The 15,021-nt window shown below is 37.3% G+C and overlaps 1 protein-coding gene across 6 annotated transcripts in view; it reads right to left on the bottom strand.

The window, feature by feature from the left end:
• LOC119243609 (uncharacterized) overlaps positions 1-15,021 on the bottom strand; it is a 782,255-nt gene that overhangs the window by 85,905 nt on the left and 681,329 nt on the right. For all 6 annotated transcript variants that reach the window (XR_008551531.1, XR_008551536.1, XR_008551535.1 and 3 more), the window contains one exon: positions 2,367-2,467. The gene's annotated coding sequence lies outside the window, so the exon portion shown is untranslated. The remainder of the gene's footprint in view (positions 1-2,366; positions 2,468-15,021) is intronic.

Genomic DNA, 15,021 nt, shown 5'->3' with positions numbered 1-15,021 from the left:
CTTGTTTCATACTAAATATAGGTCAAAGAAATAAATCTGCAAGAAAGAAATAAAATTTTAGAGCTACAGTAGGTTTCACGCTGTCAGTCTAAAAATTCTTATTTTCTTGAAGAAAATAAATGTTTTATTTTAGTGTTTTCTTGATAAATATAAACAATGACTACACTAGCTGTTACATTACACATCCCACCTATTTCTTTTTTTTTTTTTAATCTTAAATTTTATTTTTATATTCCCCCATACAATTGCAAACGCCCCATTCTGACCCCAATCCTTCCCCTCCCGCCCCCTATCCCACCTATTTCTAAGGTCAATTCCAACACATTTCTCCATTTTCCTAACAATTAAGCTTCCACTGCTGAGTTGGAAAGAACAGGTGAAGGTAGATGGTTGTAAAACAACACTGTGTGGTCTTCATAAAAGTTAAACAATTAAGTGACTCAGATCAAATAATCAATAAACATAATAATAAAATGACTAGTACAACAATGAAATTCATTTTTAGGGTAGCAATAAACAGCAGGTAATGGATTCTTGGTTTTTGTTCCGGCCATTATAATCACAGTAGAAAGCTTCTGGGGTGGTACTGTCATTGGCCTTTATGGGGAAGGCAGCTAAAACAGTGCTAATTTGTTAGACTGACAAGAGCAAACAGAGTTATTGTTTAATACTTAATGTCCATTCTCCAATTAGAGGAAACAACTGAGCACAGAAAATAGAGAACTTTTCTCTTTATAAAGCCAACACATTTCATTTTTCTTCCATTATGCAAATGTCCAGGATATCTTCTACCTATGACATCTAATTGAAATTTTAATATCAAGCTATGCTGAGACTGAACACTTCCTACCTTGTTTGTCCCATCACAGTTAACACAGGATCTTGGAAAGTTAAGAATTAATCCTGCTACTCCCTAGCTTAAAATGCTTCTGTATTGTCACTTTTTAGCAATTTATGTTTATCTATTTTTTTTAAGATTTATTTATTTATGCATACAGGAACTGGGGTACAGATCAGAAGTGCAGGGGGCAAGAGGATTCACCAGAGACAGGGTGGGGAACAGAACAGGCAGACTGACTGAAATACACTGCTGAGGGGAGCAGGCTGCAGATAGTTTCACAGTTCTGTGCTTAACACCTTGAGCCATCAGGGAGGCCCAGCAATTTATATTAAGCATCCCTCCTCTTCCCATTCTCTAATCTCATCTCCCCTATAGGCAACAGCACCCTTTTCATTTCTGCACCAACTCATTAAGTTCCCTTTTATACCTCAAATATCCCAATAGTTTCCCATCCTATGCTTTTCTCCTCTATTCTATGAAGTGTTAGACGATTTAAGCCAATTAATGTTAAAAGTGTAACAAGTAATTGAAAACATTTCCTGACATTCTTTTACCTGTTTAGGGACATGCAATTCATTGTTCAGTGGCATAACATGTTTTAATTTAAAAAATTCTTAATTGAAATGTTAATATACTTCAATTTTTAGACCCCGTGTTCCCTGGCAAGTACCATGTGTTTAATTGAATGAGCTAGTCAAATATTTTCTCAGTCACACCAAGAGTTTCACGTGTTCATATTGTCAAGAATCTCCCCACTCAGAACTGAAACTCTAGGCAACAGTGTCTGGCCAGTGTTAAATATTTAAATAAAACTGTCTATTATAGAGAACCTCCAGTTTTACCTTCTGTGTAGGAAAAACCTAGTTCTTTCCTCCTGTGTTTCTTTCCTGTGCGCCTCCTTTACTACTCATGCAGAGCACTCCAGACACTTTAAGTGTCCAAATGTGTGGGATTTTCCCTCACATACCAATAACCCATTGACAAGAGCTGGGAGTCTTACAATTCAACTCAGTTCTGACACTAACAACCAGCAGCAAGTGCCAGATCTCACAGGTTAAGCACTCAGTCCCACGAGGCTGCTCCCACCTCACTGTGCATGCCAATCACAAGGCAGTAGGTCCCCAGGTTAACCACAGTTTCTGCTGAATTAGCTATAAATGAGGCGATAAGTGCACTCATCTAGGGTTTGATGAATTTGCTCAGTGACTCACAGAACTCTGGGAAGCACTTGTATTTACTACTTTATGAAAGGGCATGGTGAAGAATACAGATCCAGATGGAAGAGAAGCCTAGGATGAAGCCTGCAGGAAGGGGCAGCGAACTTCAATGCCCCCCCCTCACAACACAACACACACACGTCTTTTCTGCATCTCAGCACATTCACCGACTGAAACTGCCTGACCCTCTTCCTTTGGAGATCTGTGTGGAGTTGACCTGAAGTAGGCACAATCAATCCTTAGATGTCCAGCTCCTCTCCCTTCCCTGGAGATGGGGGAGGGTCCGGGACCTGCTGAAAATTGCTTACCCTGCTGCATCCACTATCATCTAGCAGCTCCTGAGTCAGTGCTCTGACATTTAGTTACCAGCAAACTCTTCTCCAAACTTAGGGAGAGCCATTCAAAGGATCTAGGGAGAATAACAAAAAACAGAAAACAATACTTCGGATAGGATTCTATGGCTTTCCTAGCTGATGGATGACGCATCTATGGGACATTGTGTCCCAGAGATCAGTTGTGCACAGCGGAGGCTTCCTGTTTCTGAGAAACACTCATCCCACAGTGAGCTATGAACTGCTTTTGTCACAGACTTGGGAATTCTAATAAAATAGAATATATTAAATTTATGGCTGTGTTATGTATCCCAGTAGCAGTTATATTTCATTGGTTTATATCCAGGCAATATCATATTTGCTGAACATAAAAATTTTCTTTTCCATAAATTGTTTTCAAAAGTTCAGTATTTATGAAATATAAAAAAGGGAATGATGAACAACTGAATTTTATTCAAATCTATATCACAGACCATGTGAAAGATATGTTCTATACTATCAAACAGACATGTCATGTCGTGGGGACTCTTCCGTTTTGGAACCCACTTTCACCTGTGTTCATCTGCAAGCCATCACTGATGCTCAGTATTATTCTTAAAGGACAGGATTGAACTTTGAGAGTAAGTTTAATGTAGTCTATATACAGACTTGGGTCTTTAATAATGCTCACCCAAACTTATACACTGTTATAACACTTTACTTAAATAAAAAATAATAAATTTGTGGACCTCCCCTGGTGGCATAGTGGTTGAGTGCTGGACTGTGAAGCTGCCCGCAGCCTCTGCAGCGCCGGTTCGATCCCTGGCAGCCAGACAGGGTCCCATATGGCACACAGATCTCTCCTGCTGCGCCCGCTGCTCCCCTCAGCAATTTATTTCGTCAGTCTGCCTGTTCTGTTCCCCACTCTGGCTCTGGTGAATTCTCTCACCCTTCCGTGCTTCTGACTGTAACCAGTGTTTGTATAAATAAATAAATAAATCTTTGAAAATAATAATAATAATAATAATAAAATTGTAAAATAATCTATGTGTTTACTGTGGCTTCTGTTAACAAATGGTGCTAGTGTATTCCCAATTAAAATACTATTTATTTGTACAATAAACTTGGGGTTTGATCTAGGTATTACACTCAGTTTAGCTATTCTCTAAAAAAAAATCAAGGTTTCTTGTCCATAGTCAGTATATTTATACGTTATTCAAAAAAGATTTTAGCATACCTTCAGCTATTTCCTTAAAGGTTTCAAGTGAAATCCACCCCCTCTACATATATTTATCAAATTATTTATGTCCTTAAATAGATTTTATTCCTACTTTGTTGACCTTTCCTTCTCACGTGAGGTTTTGCTTCTTTCCCATGGTTTCTGAACATTGGCCCACATGAGGGTTTTATCCTTGGACTTGCCTTCACTCCCTGTATGCACCCCCTTTGTGGACACAGCTGCTCTTTCAATTGCTTGTCTCTTTCTTAATTTGACTTAATGCTGTTATAAAGTATTCTATATAGAAGTCCTACATAAATTTTGTTAGGAGTCCAGACAACTTATAATTTTTTGACTATGGCATTTTGTTTTATTTTGTGTATGTTGCTAGTATATGAACACTAGTCGTAAGGATGATTATGAAAAAACAGTTTCTCAGTAAATATTATCTAGACTGATTGGGCATTGTTTTTGATTTTGAACCATGCTGTATAGTTAAGAGCAAGCAAGTGTTTGATCTCACTTTACATTTATCCTGTGTAGTTTTTCATCAAAGGAAGTCTCTAAATTCTCTATTATTTAAATTCTTGAGGTGTGCATCATAAGCTTCCTTCTAAAAATTAATACAACTAGTAGATAATACAATTTGAAGTATGTGTGAGTAAGAAAAATGTGAATGGGCAGCTCTGAAGAGAGTCATTGATCAAGTCTTCATTTTTAATATTTTTTGGATTTGTCCCATTCACAAGATTGACAGAGAATATATGATAATCACATTTTGATGCCAGACTCTGGTATAATTTCATATACACAGTTGAAGTTCAATTCAATACTTCTGGAACAAATTCAGAGAGAAATGATTATATAAGAGATGAAAAAAATAATGATAATGACTGCTACCTAGTGAAAGCACACTGAGGAAATAAAAACATAATCTACCAAGTAGAAAAAAACTGTAGAAAGTGCTGGAATCCTAAGTCTGAATTACAAGTAATCATTTACAATATTATCACTAATTGGGATACATTCATTACATGCCAGACAACATACTAAGACATGCGTATGTCAGTTGTCTTTGTCTTCCAAACACAGTTTCACTGATGAGGAGGAAGCTTAGAGACATGAACCTGACTAGCTGACAGTTGCCAAGAATCTCTAGAACATCTATTTCTGAAGACAATAGCTCATTGTTTCCAAAATCCGGATTAATTTTTTTGAAATTCATTTATTTTTCTGAACTCTTATACTGGTCAAACTAAACTAATTTCTATTGATTAATGAATGATAAACCTAACCTGATTTGAATGTGAATTACTGGACTCAGAGTTTGACTTATGAATGGCAGGACCCATTGTCTGTAAAATGTAGGCCTGAGAGGCCTTCCCATCTCAGACATACTAAATTTTGATTTTTTTTAAGATTTATTTATTTATACAAGCACTGAGTACAGTCAGAGGCATGGGAAGGTGAGAGAATTCACCAGAGCCAGAGCAGAGAGTAGAACAGGCAGAGTGACGAAGTACAGTGGTGAGGGGAGCAGCGGGCGGCAAGAGAGGTCTGTGCCCCATGTGGAACCCTTGCAGGTGGCCAGGGATCGAACCAGTGCTGCAGAGGCTTCAGGCAGCTTCGCAGCCCAGCGCTCAACTACTGCGCCACCGGGGAGGCCCACTAAATTTTGATTTTTGAAAAATAAATGCCATCTTAGCAGAAACCTGTAAGCCAGGAAGCATCCTAAAGTAGGCGACATTTATATATACAAAAATAGTATCTAAATATCCTCAACCACTTTGGAGAGCTGTGTGGAGATTCTTGACCTATTAAAGATAGAGCTTCCAAATGATCTAACAATTCCACTTCTAGGTACTTACCCAAATGATATAGAAACATTCATTCCAAAGGGCACCTACAATCCTATGTTTATAGCAGCACTGTTTACAATAGCTAAGCTATGGAAAGAACCCAAATGCCCAAAAATAGATGACTGGACCAAGAAGATATGGTGCATATGTACCATGGAATATTACTCAGCAAACAAAAAAGATAAACACATGCAGTTTGCAGCAACATGGATGGAGCTAGAAGGGATCATGCTCAGCGAAATAAATCAGAAAGAAAAAGAAAAATACCAGATGGTCTCAATCATAGCAGGAATTTAGAAAACCTAAATAGGGGACCAGGAAAAAAGACTAATTAATACAAAGTAAAAATCAAAATCAACAAGCAACTATAAACCAGAGACACACTACAGGGGGGGGTGTGCCAGGGAGAGGAAGGACTAGGGTCAAAATAAAGGGGGGTTGCAATTGTATGGGGAATATAACCAAAATGAAAATGCATACATTGTGCAAAAATGAAAAATGATGTAAGAATTATATAAAATATTATTATTTTTTTAAAAATATCCTCAACTTTTGTTCTATACAAACTATGTTTTTGGGTAGAGATACAGTACTTACTGCTTTGCCAGTATTTGAACATTGTCTCTATTTTCTTCAACTAGTTAATATATATTATAAATATAATAGATAAATACATATATTATAAATATATGTATAAGTACAATTCATACATAAATTTATGAAAAATATGTTTATTAATGTATATGGCATACACATAATATGTATATACTGTTTTTAATATTGTATGTATGTAATACCATATGTATTATAATGTAGTACTACACATATTAAGCATTTTTTAAACCATTTTTCTTTATTTTAGACCTAGGTGCTTCCCTATATTTTATGTGCTATAGGGTTATGCTAGACACTGAATTTTTGTTTTTCTGTTACATTTACAATTTGTTATAGGGTGTCAACATGATTTTATTTTTTTATAAGTAACTATTTCCTGTTATTCCTATTTATTACGTTTGGACTCAATTGAATTTTTGTTATACAACGTCATCATTTATAGAAACACACATATGCCACAAAATGACAGGAAACAGAAAAGGAAATTACTTTTCTTTTTCCAATGTTAGTAGTTCTTATTTCCTCGTCATATAGTATTACCTTGGTTTGAGCTAGCAAAAATCAATTAGGAAAAGGGACATTTAGTTTCAAAAATGCAGAGAAAAGTATCTCTCATTAGACTTCATGAACTAAAAGACTTGAAGATATTCTTAGAGAGACTATCCAAAATAAGAATAGAGATTTAAAAAGAATCATGGAAGGTAAAGAGAAAAAGAGCATAGTTCACAATGGCACATAAAACACCTTACATGTATGTAACTGGAATTTCTAACAGTGCAGCATCGGAAAAAACATTTGATGAAATAATGGTCAAAATCATTTCAAACAAGATGAACCCTATAAAAGCACAGATATAAGAAGCTCATCAAAATCATGTTCATCTAAGCAATAAAAATAATTCAAGAGTAGGGAACACTACTGAAAGAAAAATAACTCCATACATCAAGACATCTATACTCAGTGAAGATAAACCAACAACAATATCAAGGGGAAGACCTTTTGTACATGGAAAGCTAGAAGAAGTCATTTGTAGACTTTTTTTCCCAGTAGGCAGCTGTGGAATGCTAAAGGAAACCCACCAGGCCTAGAAGAAAGACACTAGGTAGAAATACAGCTGAAAACAAAGACTGCAGAACAATAAAATATTATGGGAACACACACACACAGGCACACAGTATAAAGGCAGCAAAGAGGATGAAAGAACCTACCAGAAATGACACTGCAATGAGTTCTTTATTGAGGGAATGTAATAAAGGAACAGATGGGAGAAACACTCTCCAGGACTCTGTGCAGAGAGAGAGAAAAGACTGTGGCCAGGAACAGGCCCGTGTGCCTGGTAGAACACAAGAGGAGATCAACAGTCCAAGCTAACTGGTTAATTTTGGGACTAGGAAATTTATTTAGAGTTGAAAAGGCAGTTGCCCCTAGAAAAAAACAAGACATAATCAATTTAAGTTACAGAGAAGCCACCGGTCACCAATACAGAGGGGGATTATTTTTGTTCGCATAGAAAAAATGTAGAAGTGGGTATTTCAGAGAGTTTCAGCACATTATTAATGACTCCAAGTCCTATCTTTCCTCTAAAATATATACCGTTTGACTTATTTTTCCTCTGTGGCCTCATGGTGGCAATGCAGCTCCAAGAACAACATTCATAGTGCAGACAGAAAAAAAAAGAATGAGTGAAATGAGGACTGGTTTCTTTTAAACATGGAGAATACGCTTCTTCAGAAAGGTCTTCCTAGTTTGCATAGAAAGAGCTATATATGTGACCATCTGTAGCCTAGAGGGAGATTTGAAAGCCAAATCTTTCAGCCTTCTAGAATCCATACAAAAGAAAAGAAAAGGAAGGTGAAACAGTCTCACGATCCTCCTTTTCTCACCCCTCTCTCTCTGTCTCTCTCTGTCTCTGTCTCTCTCTTGCGCGTGCACACACACACACACACACACACATTCAATACACAAAATACAAGACACTTCACTGAATGAGAGAGAATTCTTGCCATTGTAGATGTAAGTCTTCCTTCCCTCAAACAAAATAGCTATCAATAGCTTGCCTTCTAGAAAATGTCTTCTTCAGAACGTATGAGTGGATCAAAAGGAAGGCACACAAAATCAAGTATATGATGGGCAAGATTTAAAAAGTAAAGAGAAATGACCCATCCTATGACACTGATGTTGAAGATCATTTTGCAAGAAGTGTAGCCATAAAGCACTTAAAAGTTATGATACAAACATATTATTTTAAAATTGAAGAATTCATTTAAATAGCGTAAAATTCAAGACATGTATACAAGAACTCAGGGAAGAAATGAGGGGTGAATGGATGTGATAAAATGTGTTACGTGGTACAACTAAGAAAAGAGGCAAAAGAGATTAAGATCAGCATAGAAACTGCAACTTCTTTCTATGAACAGTGGGGTAAAATGTAGAACAGGTATGCTGAAAACATAAGGGACAAAAGGATACAAAACATCTAGTATTGTAACAATGAATTTGGAAAAATAATTACAGAGAATGAATAAAGGAGTATACACACACACACACACACACATACATACATACTGAATACCCTTTAATAATAAAAGGAAGTATATTTGAAAAAAATGTCATGCAAACTTTTGAAGAGTAAACCAGAATGATGTAATCTAAGATACACAGATCTATAAGCCTTGAAATAGGTCTTTGGAGAAAAGCAGAAGTAAACAAAGGTTTCTTGAATTATTAAGTAGAAGGACAAAAAAAAAAAAAAAACACGAAACACCATAAACAACACTGATAGATCATTACTACATTCTGGGACAGTCCATTTTCATTGGTTAAGAAACCTTTTTGACTGATTGGTGCCTGTGCCATTCCAATCACCCAATACTTAGATCTCACTTCTCTGTATAAAGAATATTTGGACAAGAATTCTCTACTGCAGGGTGAAATGCTCTAAAATAACTGAGCAATACAGTCAACATTCAAAGGAATTTAGAAGAGAAAACATAATGAGCTAAGAAAAACAAAAGAAAAAGCTACACAAATACAAGATGAATAACTGAAAAGCTTCTGTACAGCCAAAGAGACATTAACCAAAACAGAGAGGCACCCCACTGATTGGGAAAAAAATCTTTGTACTCCATTCAACTGATAAGGGACTGATCACAAAGATATACAAAGAACTCACATGGCTCAACAACAAAAAAATAAATAAATAAATAAAACAATCCAGTAAAGAAATGGACAGAAGAACTCATAAGACATTTCTCCAAAGAGGAAATGCAAATGGCCAACAGACACATGAAAACATGTTCCACAACCCTTATCATCAGGGAAATGCAAATCAAAACCACACTGAGATACCACCTTACACCAGTGAGAATGCACATATCAAAAAAATAAGCAACAACAAATGTTGGTGAGGAAGTGGTGAAAAAGGAACTCTCCCACATTGCTAGTGGGAGTGCAAACTGGTCCAGCCACTATGGAAAGCTGTCTGGAGGTTTCTCAGTCTACTAAACATGGAGCTACCATATGATCCGGCAATTCCACTCTTAGGGATCTACCCAAAGGACACAAAAACAGTGATTCAAAAGACCACCTGTACCCCGGTGTTTATTGCAGTACTATTTACAATAGGTAAAACCTGGAAACAATCCAAATGCCCAAAAATAGATGACTGGATTAAGAAGACGTGACATATATACACAATGGAATATTACTCAGCAATCAAAAAAGATACACTCATGCCATTCACAGCAACATGGATGGAGCTAGAAGGAAATATGCTCAGTGAAATAAGCCAGAAGAAAAAAGAAAAATATCGGATGGTTTCACTTATATCAGGAATATAGGGGAGCCAAATAAGACATCAGTGTAAAAAAAAATAACAGTACAAAACACAACAAAGCAAAAACAGACAATTATAAACCAGAGACATCCTGCAGGGGTGGAGGAGGGAGAGGGATCAGAGGGAGGGAGGGAGGAGCACAGGGGACTGAGGTGATGGTGCACGGGTGCACTGGGGAAGGAAACTCTATGGGGACTCAATCTGAGGGGGTGGGGAGAAGCAAATATTGTCTAAAAAATGTAAAAAATGATAAATGTTAAAATAAAAAATAAGGAAAAATAATAAAAATTAAAAAATTAAGAAAAGAATTTGATCTTTGATTTTTTTTAACATAGAAATACAATTCAAGGGCCTCCCCGGTGGCGCAGCGTTTGAGCGCTGGGTTGCGAAGCTGCCCGCAGCCTCTGCAGCACCGGTTCGATCCCCGGCTGCTCCCCGGCCACCAGAGGAGGGTCCCACATGGCGCGCAGACCTCTCCTGCCGCCCGCTGCTCCCCTCAGCAGTGTACTTCGGTCCTTCTGCCTGCTCTGCTCCCCGCTCTGGCTCTGGTGGGTTCTCTCACCCTCCCGCGCTTCTGACTGTACCCAGTGCATGTATAAACAAAAAACAAATAAATAAATAAAAACATGCCTCTATTAAAAAAAAAAAGTTTAGAAATACAATTCAAGGTGAATGTACAAATTTGTGAATTTAAAAAAATCAGAGAAATGACTGTAGAGTCCAACAGTTTTTTTTTTTTTTTTTTTAGTATTTTTTTTAAATTAATTTATTTATTTATACAAGCACTGAGTAGAGTCAGAAGCGCGGGAGGGTGAGAGAATTCACCAGAGCCAGAGCGGGGAGCAGAGCAGGCAGAAGGACCGAAGTACACTGCTGAGGGGAGCAGCGGGCTGCAAGAGAGGTCTGCGTGCCATGTGGGACCCTCCTCTGGTGGCCGGGGAGCAGCCAGGGATCAAACCGGCGCTGCAGAGGCTGCGGGCAGCTTCACAACCCAGCGCTCAAACGCTGCGCCACAGGGGAGGCCCAAGTCCAACAGTTTTAAAACAAAAGTTACAACAGTGAAAGTTTTAAAGTAATTCTCAGAGATATTTTTGCATGCATAGTGCTATATAAATACATTTAATAATAATGGAGGGTGTGCAAGGAATTATAAACCAAATATATATATATATATATATATATATATATATAATTTGAGATATATAAGAGGATTTTCTACCATAGAAAAATAGGAAAGGGTCTCTCTGGTGGTGCAGGCAGTTGAGCACAGTGCTGTGAAGCAATCTGCAGCCTCTGCAGCATGGGTTCAATCTTGGCTGGCCGCGGAGATACCCACATGGTACGGCAGACCTCTCCTATCTCGCCCGCTGCTCCCCTCAGCAGTGTATTTCAGTCAGTCTGCCTGTTCTGTTCCCCGCTCTGTCTCCAGTGAATCCTCTCACCCTCCCGCGCATCTGGCCAGTGCCCGGTTCTTGTATGCATGAATAAATAAATTTTAAAAAAAGAAAGAAAAAGAAAAATAGGAAAATACATTCAAAAAATCCCTTTCTTTACAAACATAAATTCCATATTTCATATTTAATTTTCACCAAGACTAAGGAATTCATTATTCCTTTACTTGGTAGACTTTCTCTATACTGAGTACTGTGTATTTAATAGACTGACTCACTTATTTCAATTATCTTCATGATTGATACCAATTACCACAGTAAAGAAAGTCTGAGTTCTTCTGATTTAATCATTATGACAGCAAGACCCTTGTGTTCTGTCCCTGACTGGCCCTTTCCTACCAGGTGAGGAACCTGCCACTATCTCATTGAACAAAAGGTATTTCTCTATAGACAATTTCCAAGAGGGAAAAAAAAACACAACATTAGAAAGTATTTCCAGATGTTGATATTGAGGGAAGTCCTATTAAAATAGCTGCTATTTATCGGACTTTGGAATTGAAGTTATACACCTGATAACTAATTATTTCTGAAAACATGCTGACAATGCTAACTCTGACTTAACAAGTCACGTTTTCCTCTGATGATTTTTCTTCTGCTGATAAGGAAATCTCATAATATATTCTGTTACTTTACTATTGGCTAAAAAGCAACAGAACTCTGAGCAACTCACAGAGACAAGGTTATCTTTGTCATTCAGGCAGCAAGAGTACTGAGTAATCAAGCAGTCAGAGAGACACTAAATTCCACCTAATTTTACCACTAATCCTTTTTCAGTAATCTCCTGAATAATACCCTTGCTTTACTTTGCTCTAGGTATTCAAAGACACAGCTCTGCCTGGCACTATGGAACAATGACATTGATGCATATGATTTGCTTTTTGTTCTTTCAACTTCATTCACCTACTTTTGCAATAGGCGCTATAGTGATCAACTGAGAAAGGATTCAGTTAGATAATAAATAGCCAATAAAATATTAATTAAAAATAAAATTCATAAACAGGGATGAAAACATGGATTGTCTTTTGTTGCTGAAGTAGATGTGACCTTGAATATTGATATATAACAAAGAGACCAAGGTAACACATTTTTTAAAAAGTTGTTTTTATAGTAATAAGTATCTTAAAATGTTCGGTAATTTTTATCACAAAATGCAATGTTTTGTAATTTTAAGTTTAAGTAGATCACTGTTCCCTGGTGAGTGAGCATATTCACCTCTTCAAGACCAGAGAGATTATTTACCCCCAGCATCTTTAAAAAAGAATTGCTGCTTTTGTTATCATCTGCTCTACCTGTTTTCTGAACTAACTTCTTTCTGAGTGCAGTTCTTTTCCTGCTCAGGGGCAATTGTGCCTGCAATTTGTTGAGTTTAATCTAGTTCTGGATAGTTCCTGTCATCTGAACCTCCTGTCCTCCAGTTCAGCTGTGAGGTGGAGGAGAAGGCACGGCCTGCCTTCAGGCCGCCACCAGAGTAGAACCCTGCTCCTGAGACAGAGTGGGGAACAGAACAGGCAGACTGACTGAAATACACTGCTGAGGGGAGCAGCGGGCGAAACAGGAGAGGTCTGCCGCGCCATGTGGGTCAGCAACTAGGGGGGGGATCAAACTCATGCTACAGCGACTGGCAATAGCATAATAGCTCTATAGTGCTGAGACTTTAATCTGCACCACCAGCGAGGCCCCTATTGTCCTTTTAATATATATACTTATCTTATTCCTCAAATCTTCTATGCACATAGTCTTCAGAGATGCTCAACACTTGATTTACACACCATCATATGACATCTATAGAGACCTAATGTGAAGTTTCTATATTAGCTCATTAATTACAGTCTCTCCTCTAACCTAGCTAATAAGTAATCAATGAAAGAGTAAAAAGGCACATACAGTCAAACTGATCACACCCTGTACTTTCAGATTTTTAATATATTTGTACTTTTAGTAAAAAGTAGACCTAAAAAGAGATCAAGAAGATTGTTTTAAATGTAATATTTATGTCGGCAATTATTAACTGTATTGTCAAATATATACAAATAGACTTCATTTAAATTCAAAGGTTAATAAAATTCATAAACTGTTTTTTTCTTTTTTTCACAAACTAAGGTTAATTCTATTTTTAAAATTCCTATCAGCCAGCATTTAATCTATTCATCCATTTAACTGAGAAATTTCTATTTAAAATAATACTATGAGTATTACAGGGAATTTCAGCTAAGTCTTTCAGCTTTCTAATAGCATCTGATCAAGAGAATTAAATTATACCTACATGTTGTAGAATGTAAATCCATCCTCAAAAGCCTCTAACTGATTCTGACTATACCCTCTTAGTCGATTAGAGTATGTCTGGTAATTGTGCAGTCTTGGACAGCTTACTAAACTGGCAAAGACAAGAGTACTTAGTGCTAAGTAGAAATGAAGCTTACCTTGACTGATTTTATTACCTAGTAAGGATCTGTTTTCTAAACTAGCAGTGAAAGTAATCAAATACAAGGTTATGCACTATTGAACTAATGCCTCTGATTTGACAAAGGAATAATAAGCTTGACACCCTAAGCTTGTGTTTGATAACAGGTTTACAGTGCATAAGGTGGGATAACGGAGACTATTAGGGTAGCTTCAATGCCTTTGACACTAAAAGGCAGGAGATAGTGCAGACTCCACAGGCTGAGAGCACAAGCTCCAAAAAGACTGCTCTGATTTACGAAACCAGTTGCTGGCTCAGAGGTTCCTAGGCCAGCTGCACTTCTCACCATCTGGCTACAAATCCAGGGTTTCCTATTAATCACTCACGTATAAATCACTAGAAGGACTCACAAAACTTAGGAAAGTGGTATAATTATTATTATAATATTTATAGCCAAAATGACTCAAATCAGGATCAGCAAAAGGAAGAGACACACATGGTAAGGTATAGAAGGGCGGAAATACGAAGACCTCCCTTTCTCCCTGGAGTGAGGACCTGTCAGCTGAGACTTAACCCCTAGGCTACCAGGGAGGTCCCACCCAGTTCCTGAAAATATTAAAGATAGGTCTACCATATGACCCAGCATTTCTGCTCTCAGGTATTTAGTGAAGAATGCAAAAACAATAATTTGAAGTGATATAGCCAATCCAATGTTGATGAAGGTACTATTTACAATAGCCAAGCTATGGAAACCTAAATGCCCAAAGACAGATGTATGGATTAGGGAGATGTAAAATACAGACACACATATAGAATACTACTCAGCTATGAAGAAGGTAAACGATGGAAATGAAGAGTGCTATGCTAAACAAAATTTGTCAGAAGGAGAAAGACTAGTGCTTGGTGGTGTCAGGTAAATGTGGAAGAGTGAGAAAAAAAAAAAAAAGTCAGATAAAGTCAAGCCATTAACAAACCCTAGAATCTGAGAAATCAGGTGACCAGAGGTGCACAAGAGCAAAGTGGAGAGGTAGCACAATGGTCTGCAACAGAGGACTATGAGTGTGTGGGAGTGGGCATGAAGGGAATGATTCTAAACCATTTGCAATGCTATAAACTATTGTTACCTTAATAAAAATCATTTTTAAAGCTGTAAAGATGCTAATGGCCAAATCTATCAATATTAACTAAATTTATGAGAAACTTAAGGAAGAATTAATTCTTTCCTCCTTGAGTTAAATGCAAATGGGAATGGGGGGGCAGTTAAGGGATGGA

The sequence above is a fragment of the Talpa occidentalis genome, unplaced genomic scaffold, assembly GCF_014898055.3.
Source record: "Talpa occidentalis isolate TD23 unplaced genomic scaffold, MPIMG_talOcc4v2.1 talOcc4.13, whole genome shotgun sequence".
Taxonomy (NCBI): Eukaryota; Metazoa; Chordata; class Mammalia; order Eulipotyphla; family Talpidae; genus Talpa; species Talpa occidentalis.
Note: the sequence above shows the minus strand (reverse complement) of the source record. Positions and strands in the feature narration are given on the sequence as shown.